The sequence below is a fragment of the Zalophus californianus genome, chromosome Y (assembly GCF_009762305.2).
Source record: "Zalophus californianus isolate mZalCal1 chromosome Y, mZalCal1.pri.v2, whole genome shotgun sequence".
Classification (NCBI taxonomy): domain Eukaryota; kingdom Metazoa; phylum Chordata; class Mammalia; order Carnivora; family Otariidae; genus Zalophus; species Zalophus californianus.
Genome location: NC_045613.1, coordinates 1035773 through 1047565, shown reverse-complemented (window position 1 = coordinate 1047565; position 11793 = coordinate 1035773).

The following is an 11793-nucleotide window of genomic DNA, read 5'->3' as shown; positions in this document are numbered from 1 at the left end:
AAATTCTCAGAAAGTAGAATGTTTTTTAAATTATCATGTAAGGGGACAGAGTTAAGATGGCAGAGCAGTAGGTGGGTCTTGCCTTACCCTACAAACACAACTAGATCAACATCCCAACTACTCTGAACAGCTAGGAAGTTGATGTGAGGATTAAGAAAACTATCTGCACAGCTGGAGGGAGAGAACGTGGCAGATTCGAGGTTCCAGGTTTGAAGACTTGAACCGGGTGAGAGGAAAGCCATGTGGCCACCAAGGGGAAGGAAACGTTTCCATGCAGCAAACTCAGGGAGAGGGAGAGAGCACAGCAGGGAGTGACCACACAATAAGCCACAGGGAGGAGCTCCCTAGGGTTGCAGTGGAAGAGATTGCTCTTTGGCAGAGCCTATTTCCCCTCTCCATGTACAAAAGGATAGCTAGGAGCCATTGAGAGGTGCTCAACAGCAGGGTCAGTGGTGTGCCCAGAGGGCAGAACACCTAACAACTTCAGCTGTGAGCCACAACAGCCTTACACTTCTGTGTTGGCACCAGGCAGCTGCATTTCTGCAGCAGAACTGAGCAGAGAGCGGACAGGAGGAGATTGCAGATGACTTGGCCCTGCTTTTTGCTGTGTGCCACAATAGATTCGAGCCCCTGCCTCGGCTTTTCTGGGAGAGAAGGGAGTAGGGGACTGAGTCATGTGCAGACTGCCGATTACCTGGTTGCAGCTTTTTGCTGACTGCTACAATAAAGTCTAGCCTCTGTGCATGCACTGTGCAACTGCTTTTGGGGCCTGGGTGGTGCCGGGCACACACCGAGTCTGTCCTCCAGGGGATGGGAGTGGGCCAGCAGCTTACTTGGCCCTTTAAAACCTGGAGTTTTGAATCCCAGCCACCAGCCAGAGATAAAATACAGGAGATCTGTAGCTCTGGGTGTACCAAAAGCCCAGGCACAGACAGGTTAAGGGCAGTGAACTGACAAAAGCCCACGACCCAGGGATTGTTTGCTTTTCTAAGAGGGCCTCCTGAACAGTGGCCAGCAGTTCTCCTCCCCAGGGAGGAGAGGGGGGTGTGATGCCGTATTCTATCTCGTCCACCACCCCTCAACCCCTGCCTACCAGCACAGGTGGACTCCAGACAGAAACACAGTGCCTCCAGTGGAGGCTGGAGTCCCCTTTGCTAATCCCCCCACCCCCTGGCCTGATAGGGGTATCTTTACAAGGGCAAGGCAGCTTGTGGACCAGCACAGCAAGCCTCTCCTCCAGAAGACCAACACAGGCCTCCGCATCTGCCAGGTATACTGATTGAAGATACTCCAAAACATCAGCTTCCCGTGGAAATAGGACCAGGCTTGCCTCCTTTTCTTTTCCTCTTATTTAAAAATCTTTTGTTTACATTTTTTAGTTTTCTACTTTGTATTTTTCATTCATATATATATATATCTATATATATAGATATATAGATATATTTATATATCATTTGTTGATTCATTTGTTTCCTTCTCTTAGCTTTTGAATCAGGATGCTTACTTTTTTTTTTTAATTTTTTTTCTCTCTTCTTTCCCTATTCTTCTCTCCCCCAGATTTCTTATTTTTTAGAAATATGCTTAAAGTTTACTGTTTTTATACTTGTATCCATTTTGTTCCATTTCCCCTTTTCTTGTTCTGGACCAGGCTGTTTTTGTTTTTCTTTTTTTCTCCTTTTTTTTTAGGTATTCCTTTACAGTCTTAATTTCAAAAATGAATCAAAGCACACTTACCAAAAGGTCCAAACACTCCCCATTAAGCAAGGAGTAATTCTGTAGAGGAAGTAGGAAAGAGGAGAGAAAACACAACAGCAGAGTGTACACAGCTTACACCATAAACACTTCCTGAGCCTTCTTCCTTTCCTCCCTCCTTCCCTCCTTCTTTCCTCCCTTCCATCCTTCCTCCCTCCCTCCTTTCTTCTCTTCCCTCCCTTCCTTCCCTACCACCATCCCTTCTTCCTTCCCCCTTACCTTCCCCTCCCTCCCTTCTTTCCTCCCTGTCTCTCTTCCTTCCTCCTCCGTCCCTCCCTCCCTCCTTCTTTCCCACCTCCCTTCCTTCCTTTCTCCCTCCCTCCCTTCCTTCCTTCCTTTTCCCTTCTTCCTTCCTTCCCTCCCTCCTTCCTTCCTTACTCCTTCCCTCCCTCCTTGTTTCCTCCCTCCCTCCCTTCAATCCTTCCTTTCTCCCTCCTCCCTTCCATCCTTCTTCCCCCCTTCCTTCCTTTCTCCCTCCCTCCTTCCTTCCTTCCTCACTTCCTCCCCCCTAGTTTCCTCCTTCCCTCCTTCTTTCTTCCCTCCCTCCCTTCCATCCTTCTTTTCTCCCTCCCTCCCTCCTTCCATTAAAGAAGTGCTTTAAGAGTTCAGGGCCTATGAAATGAGTTTGGTGGATCTCGGAAAGACACAAATGAGCACAGCAGTAAGAAGAGAAAAGGAGCAAAGCAGAGAATGGGAACAGACATTCCACCTGATGTATTTTTTTATAATGGTGGTAGTGGGCATGCTGTCATTAAAACACTGAATAGGATTTGAGGCATTACTTTAAGTGAGATAACAAATCCTATAAGGGAAGAAAGATCCAATGTACAACCAATTTCAACAGACAAGTACTAGGACATAAAAATATTCAAAGTATGGTATTACAGTAGATAAAATACACACTGAGTCTGCTGAGGTGCAAGAACATGGACACAGACACAGATTGCCCAGATTGTTGAAAGATGTTTTTGAGGTCCACGATGCAGCCAAGCAGAAATACCTTAAGGAGATAAATGGCACATCCAGAGTGGATGGCTTTACTAAGGGTCAGTACATGTGGATGACTGCATGATAGGATTAACAAAGCCCATTCTTCTCTTTGCTCTCTGTTCAAAAGTGGAAAGCCTTGGTGGTTTTATGAACTATACAAGTCCCTCTTAGTGATAGATTATTTTTCTAGAAAAGAACCAACTCTACTTTACTTGACTCCCATGACTTACCTTTGCCTCTCCTGCTGTGTGTCACACAATGAACTGGCAAAACAACACTTGGTGTCACAGACTGAGCAGAAATACTCTCCTGTCTTCTTGATGTTGATGATGTCTGATTAGAAATAGGTATGAATATCATTAAAACAAAGATGCTTTTGCCTAGGCAGCAGAAATACACCATGTCACACTGAACACAAGAATATTTTACTAGGCTGGCAATCCTCAATTCTTGATGGGCTCAAATGAAAACAATCAACAGCATGGACCTGAACCTGTCCTAGAACATGGTATATAGGGAAATGAGTATAGTTATGGTTGCTCAGCCATTTTTTATGTTCTTGCACAATGGCTGTATGACACCACTCTGGGTTAATGCACTCAAGATCTCAAAGAGAAGAGAGATGCACACACTCAGGCCTCTGCAGGCTTTCCCTTCTGTTGATGCTCTGCAGCCTCACACATATATGCAAATGAATGTGCAACATCACATGTGAGCAAGCAAGGGTTGCTAGATTTCCCATTCAACAGCCTGACACATTTACCATTTACTCCCTCTGTGCCCTTACTCATCCATAGCCCTGCCTCTGGGCTTAGGGTTTATAGAAGGAAAGAGCCAGAATGTAACAACAACAACAACAAAACAAAATAAAAAAAGAAAGAAAGGATATTTTCTAACAACACTGGATGTTGGAAGTCTTGGTCCAGAACTCATCACCCCTTTAGCACTCCATGCTTCTAATAAATCAAGCACCTCCACCTTTGTCGAATACTCTCAGGATTTAACAAACTGTTAAAAAGTATTGAAACTGTCACTATGGCATAAAAGATGGACAAAAGGCTATGGCCAAATTCTGGAATGCCCTTCACTAGCATTTCTCTGAGCTCAGTTTCTTCCCAGAGAGATGTATACCATGTCTCCCCTCTCTGTTCACCCCTCTCACCAAGATTTTATGTGTCTTTGAAGATCCAGTTTAGAATGGTTAAGTCACCACCAGATGGCATAGTGGGAAACAAAGTGGTAAAGAGCAGCTCTTAACTTTGACTTGTTTTTTTCTCTCAATGCTGCTTCCTTCTTCAACATAAAGAAACAACTCTCTTCACCCATGAATCCAACAAGGTACATGACATCAGCTCAGACCTTGCTGTCAGTTTTGATGAACCACTGCATACATATCTTCCTCACCCTGTCATTAGTGTATACTTGAGTCTATATCTGAGGGAAACTGTGAGTGGGAAACATTGTGGGGTTCTAAAGATGGATAAGGTGCCTGTAAAAAATAAGGAGACAATCTAATCCCCCTGGGTAAAGATGACTCAGATTTAGCAGATGAAGCAATTTAGTTCAGCAGATGTTAAGTGGAACTTAACTTGTTGTGGGGAAAAGAAATATATGAAAGCAATTCATTAACCAATTTAGAGGGGTTTGTTACATTAGGAAGGTCCAGAGCCACTTCAAACTTAGAAATCTCACTTTGTGCACCCCCAGTGCAATCTAGCCTCATAAGCCACATCTTCATTTCACCCTGTCCAAGCACCTCTGCCACTACCAATACTCCTCAGGCTTTGAACAGACCACCACATGTTGGCTGTGGCTGATGCTGTTATTTACAGCCCTCTCTAAAATATTCTAATATTGTCTCACTATTCTAGTCTTCAAGTTCAAAATAAGGTCCGTCCATAACCACGGAATTTTGTTGGACCAATACATTATGTTTTTTTCTATCCTTCTTCACTGTTTGTCAGTTCAAGTTCACTCAATTTCACACTGTAAACAGTCCTAGTTGCACAGTGTCAGTGCAACTACTTACTTGAATGAGTGAGGATTCCTTGAAGAATACTTACATGAACATGCTGGGAACATAGGCCAATCTTTCCCTAGATAGTTATGCAGTCAGTGATCCTAACTGTTTAAAAAAGAGGTAAAAAAAAAAAAAGTTAAGTAGGGATTCTGAAAGAAGCTTAAAAACAGTTATTGTTGAAAAGGAGCATGAGTTTGACAGATTATTGAGCAGTAGCTGTCAGCAGTGAGACACCTCTCTCCATAACCATGCCTGATGGTTTAAAGTTCAACGTAGTACAGGACAGCACCAAGAATGAGTAGCTAAGGATTTTATATTACTAGAATCATGTAGTCATATGTAATGAGTCAGGAAACAGCTGCATGCCAGAGATGAGATACCATGTGGCAGTTGTAGAGGTAGCTTTTGAAGCACAAACTGACAGGAAGAGGTCACATATTTAGGTCTCCAAACAGGCATTCTCTGAAAAGCTCAGGACAGGGGACACAGATTTCTATTACTGAGGAATTCAAATGCTGCTAAAAATGCCAAATAATCCATCAGAGTAGTTATCAAGTGCCTTAGAGCTGGATATTGTGTCCTACAAATACCTCATAAAGCCTTGACATTATTCCTAAAAAACCTTGACATTGTAAACACCTTCATTCTCACAAAATTTCTTTAACTGTCTTCAACTTGCTACCTCTGTTCTCAGAAAGCTAGACTTTTGTGACTAGCTTTACTGCTTTCCTCCAGACTCACCATATCACCAAAGATGACCTATGCCATGCAGGTTTTGCCCAACTGTTCCTTGCTGGACCTTTGCCACCCAAGAAACTGCCAGTATCCTGAGCTTATCTTCAAACCCTGTCCTATCTTCAAGGTTTAGTTTAAGTGTCTTGATTTTCCACCTGAGAGGGACCCCTCACTCAATGTCCTCCCCTTTTTGTGGGATCCTATAGCTTTTACTGTGAAATCAGTAACTTTGGTTTAATGTCAAAGCAGCTATTTTAATGTTTAAGAGAATTCATTTAAAACTAAGTGCATTTAATTATTTATGATAATTGAATGTACTGTTAATTAACTCCTACACCATCTTTGCTAATCCTGTTGGTTCTGGACCCAGCAAATGGGGAGCTCAAAGAGCAAAGGAGACTACCAAAAAGCCTTTACAACATCTGAAGTGCTTGCTGGTCCCAGCATATGACATGCTGGCCTTCTTTGTGTTATACCACTGCTTTTATTCCTGACAGTTACATGAAAGTGCAAACATTAAGGAATATAAATAGGTAAGTCATTTAGGAAGAGTTGTATAATAGAATTTGCAAAGGTTTGTCCCTTTATAGCTGCCAGATCCTTTAGAAAGACTAACATCTGCAAAATCTAATTCTGTAACCTCCTTTTGATCTTTAGAAATAGGTTTTCTGTGTCACCCTCTTTAAAACTGTAATCAGCGCACCCACATTTGTAATTGCCTTTCCACTACTGTAACATTTCCCCTATAGTTTTTGTCACCTGCGCATATGGCAAACTCCTATTTTCCGCCAGATAAAGTCTTCAACAAGACAGGGATGATGGCAGTGGTGGTAGAGGTTGTTGCTTTCCAGAACCATTCTATACCTGGACAATAACACATGTCTGGCATTCATTAGCCAGCCAATAAGTAGTTACTAAATGACAGAATGATCAGATTCTCAGGAAAATTATGGGTCAGGCAAAACAGTGGTCAAAGATGAGGGTAACAGAGGCCCAGAAAGTACTCTGACCCACAGTTTGTGATGATGTCAACAATTTTTTCTGAAGGTACTTTTTGAAAGTGAGTACCATAAAAGTTCTGTAAAAACCAGGTATGAGAAATGAAGCAAAACTGTCTTTAGTACATAGCAAGAATTAGGCACATAGTATTTACTATGTTACTCAGCCATAAAAAGAACAAAATCTTGCCATTTGCAACAATGTGAATGGAGCTAGAGTATATTATGCTAAGTGAAATAAGTCAGTCAGAGATATGATTTCACTCATATTTGGAATGTAAGAAAAAAAACAGATGAACACATGATTAGGGGGAGAAAAAGGAGAGGGAAACAAGCCTTAAGAGACTCATAACCATAGAGAACAAACTGAGGGTTGCTGGAAGGAGGTGCATGGAGGATGGGCTACATGAGTGATGGGCATTAAGGAGGGTACTTGTGATGAGCACTGGGTATTGTATGTAAGTGATGAATCAGTGAGTTGTACTCTTGAAACCAATTTTGTAGCATATTTTCACCAACTAAAATTTAAATGAAAATTTAAAAAAGTTAGTCAAGGGATGAACAAAATTAAAGGAGGCACAGTATGATATTATGTATGTAAAATGTGGAGAGGTAAGTAAAAATGTCATGCTTTTAGATTGTGTTCAAACTTAAGTAACCATCAACATATTATAATTGCTTTTACTTATAAGGTCCCATATGAACCTAATGGTAATCAAAAATCAAAAATCTATGTAGATACACGCACAAAAAAGAGAAAGAATCCAAGTATGTCATTTAAAAAATCATCAAACCCCAAGGGACAAGAACAAGAAAACAATAAAGGAACAGAAAAGAACTATAATAAAACAGAAAACATCAAAATGGCAATATGTACGTATCTATTCATAATTATTTTGGATGTAAATAGTCTAAATGCTGCAATCAAAAGTCTTTCAGTAAACAAAGGATAAAAAAAGAAGACTCATCTATATGCTGCCTACAAGAAACCCATTTCACACCTAAGACACATAAAAACTGATAGAGATGAAAAAAGATATTCTAGGCAAACAGAATTTTTTAAAGCTAGGGAAGCAATACTTAGACAAAATACCCTTCACACAAAAGAATGTGGCAAGACATAACAAAGGACACTACATAATGATAAAGGGGTTAATCCAACAAGAAGGTATAACAATTTTAAATATTTTTGCCCCAAATATAAAACATAAGAATACCTAACACATAGAGTAAATATTAACACACTTAAAAAAGACAAGTTGACAGAAATAAAATAATAGTAGGGCACATAACACCCCACTTACATCAAGGGATAGATTATCCAGACAGAAAATCAGTAAGGAAAGAGTGGCTTTGAATGACATACTTACACCAATTGGACCCAAGAAATATATTCAAAGCATTCAATTCAAAAAACGTAGAAAACACAATCTTTCAAACACACATGGAAGATTCTCCAGAATAGTTCATATACAAGGCTACTACAAATTAATTACAATAAAAAATAAGTAGATTAAAAACAAACATACAGATCAAACAACATACTACCTAACAACAATAAGTGTCAAGAAAGAAATCAAAGTGGAAAAGAAAACTGCATGGAGAGAAACAAAAATGAAAACATATTGACCAAATATCCCTGAGAATCAGAAAAAGCAGGTTTAGGAGGGAAGTTTATACAAATACAGTCCTATTACAAGAAACAAAAAAATCTCCAGTGAACAATTTAACCTTACATATAAAGAACCCAGAAAAATAAGAACAAAGATTAAAGCTATTAGAAGAAAGGAAAGAAAGGAAATAATAAAATTGGAATGACAATAAATGAAATAACAACAACAACAAAGAAATAGATCAATAGAACCAAGAACTGGTTCTGTGAAAAGATAAAATTAATAAACCTTAAGCCAGAATTATCAGGGGAAAGGGGAGGACTCAAATAAAATCAGAAATGAAAAAAAAATAACAACACCACAATGCAAAGAATTAAAAGAAATTATTACAAAAATACATGACAAAACATTGGATAATCTAAAGAAATGGAAAATTGCCTGGCAATTTTCAATCTCCCTTACTGAATCACCAGGAAAGAAATAAAAAATCTGAACAAACTAATTACTAGAAATGAAATTAAATCAGTAATCAAAATCTTCCAACATTAAAAGTCCAGGTCAAGATCGCTTGAAAATTCCACAAAACACTTTCAAGGGAGAGTTAATACCTACTCTTAAACTATTTCAAAAATGGAAGAGGAAGGAAAATTTTCGAATTCACCTTCTGAGTTCAGCATTATCCTGAAAGCAAGAACAGAAAAAGACACTGCACAAAATAAAATAAATACAGGCCCATAACTCTGATTAACACAGACACAAAAATCCCCAAGAAAATACTAGCAAATCAAATTTAAGGCTATATTAAAAACATCATTTATCCCATTTTAAATTATATATAGTTCCAGAGAAGCATGTGGTGTTTCAATATTTGCAAATCAATAAATGTGATACATCTCATTAACAAGAAAAAAACATATGATCATTTCAGTAGATGAAGAAAAATAATTTTTAACACATTTTTTCATGATAAAAACTCTCAATGAAGTAGGTAGAGAGGGAACATACCTGAAAATCATAAAGGCCATATATAAAAAATATAGAAAACCCACATCTAATATCATACTCAAAAACAGAGTTTTTCCTCCAAGGTCAGGATCAAGGATGTCCACTCTAACAATTTTTTTTTAAGGACCAAATTATTATTATTATTTTTTTTAGTTTTTGATGTAGTGTTCCATGATTCATTGTTTGCATATAACACCCAGTACTCCATGCAGTACATGCCCTCCTTAATACCCATCACCAGGCTAACCCATCCCCCCACCCCCTCCCCTCTAGAACCCTCAGTTTGTTTCTCAGAGATCATAGTCTCTCATGGTTCGTGTCCCCCTCCAATTTATCCCCCTTTGTTCTTCCCCTCCTGCTATCTTCTTCTTCTTCTTCTTCTTTTTTAACATATAATGTATTATTTGCTTCAGAGGTACAGATCTGTGATTCAACAGTCTTACACAATTCACAGCGATCACCATAGCACATACACTTCCCAATGTCTATCACCCAGCCACCCCATCCCTCCCACCCCCATCACTCCAGCAACCCTCAGTTTGTTTCCTGAGATTAAGAATTCCTCATATCAGTGAGGTAATATGATACATGTCTTTCTCTGATTGACTTATTTGGCTCCTCTAACCATTTTTATTCAACATAGTACTGGAAGTCTAGTTGCAGCAATAAGATAAGAAAAAGAAATACAAAACATTCAAATTGGTAAGGAAGAAGTAAAACTTCACTATTGGCAGATGACATCCTATGATATATAAAACACCCTAAATTCCACCAAAAAAAAGAAATAAGTGGTGGGTACTAAGGAGGGTACTTGTAATGAGCACTGCATGTTGTATGTAAGTGATAAATCACTAAATTCTACTCCTGAAAGCCAACATTTCACTTTTTGTTGCCTTTTTTGTTATGAGGAATCAAGGTGAAATCTATCAGTCCACAATTTGGCTCTATCTGTTTCACTTCACAAGAAATGAGAGGTGAATAATTTCCTAGAAACATACAGTCTTCTAAAATTGATTCAGGAAGAAATAAAAAAATGGAACAGACTGAACTAGTAACAAAAAATGAATCAGTAATTTAAAAAACTCCAAACAAGTAGAAGTCCAGGACCAAATGGTCTCCAGGTGAAATCTACCAAACATTTCTAAAAAGTCAATAAGTATACTTCTCCAACTATTCCAAATTGTAAGAGGAAAGCAATGCTTCCAAACTTACCCTATGAGGGCAGCATTACTCTGATACCAAAGCCAGACAATGACACCACAAAAAAAGAAACTACAGCCCAATATCTCTGATGAACATAAAGCAAAAATCCTCAACAAAATATCAGTAAGCTGAATCCCACAATACATTAAAGTTTTATTCACTACAATCAAGTGGGATTTGTTTTAAGTGTGGCTTCATATTCTTAAGTCAATCAGTGTTATACATCACATTAACAAAAGAAAAAATAAAAGCCATATTTGCATCTCAAGGCATTAGATAAAATACAACATCCTATCATCATAAACACCTTTGATAAATTGGGTATACAAGGAACATACTACAGCATAATAAAGGCAATAGATGAAAATACAATATGAGTGGTGAAAAACTTAGAGCTTTTCCCCTAAGGTCAGGAACAAGACAGGTTGTCATTCTCACCACTGTTAGTCAACACAGTGTTGGAAGTTCTAGTCACAGCAATCAGACAACAAAAAGAAATGAAAGCCATCCAAATTTGTGTGGAAGAAGTAACACTGTCACTATTTGCGTATGACATGATATTAAGTACAGAGAACCCTAAAGACTCCACCAGAAAATTTATTAGAACTAATGAATTAATTCAGTAAAGTCACAGGATACAAAATCACTATATAGAAATCTGTTGTGTTTCTATACACTAATAACAAAGTATTATTTAAGTAGTAATTTAGAAAATAATCCCATTAATGATTGCACCAAAAATAATAAAATACATAGGAAAAATTTAAAGTGGAAGACTGGTACTCTGAAAACTGTAAGAATTGGTGAAAGAACTTGAAGACATCACAAACAAATGGAAAGATATTCAATGCTCATGAACTAAAATATTAATATCATTAAAGTGTCTATATTACCTGAAGTAATCTACAGACTTAAGGCAGTCAATAGCATTTTTCACAAATTTGTATAGAACCACAAAAGTATTAAAAGTATCAATAGCATAGGCAGTCCCTATCAACGTATCAATAGCATTTTTCACAAATTTGTATAGAACCACAAAAGCCAAAGCAATCTTGAAAAAGAACAAAGCAAGAGGTATAACAATTTCAGACTTCAGTTATATGATAAAGTCATACTAATGGAATGGTTTCATAGTGGCATGAAAATAAGCACATAGATCAATGAAACAAAACAAAGAACTGATGAATAAACCAGTATCTATGTAGTCAATTAATCTATGACAAACATGGCAAGACTATAAAATGGCAAAAGACAGTTTCTTCAACAAACTGTGTTGGGAAAACTGTACAGCTACATACAAAAGAATGAAACTGGACCATTCTCTTACACCATACACAAAAATAAATTCAAAATGGTTGAGAGACCTAAATGTGAAGTCTGAAACCAAAAATCAAGTACAAGAAAATATAGACAGCAATCTGCTTGACATCAGCTACAGCAACATATCTATGGAAATGTCGCCTCAGAAAAAGGGGAC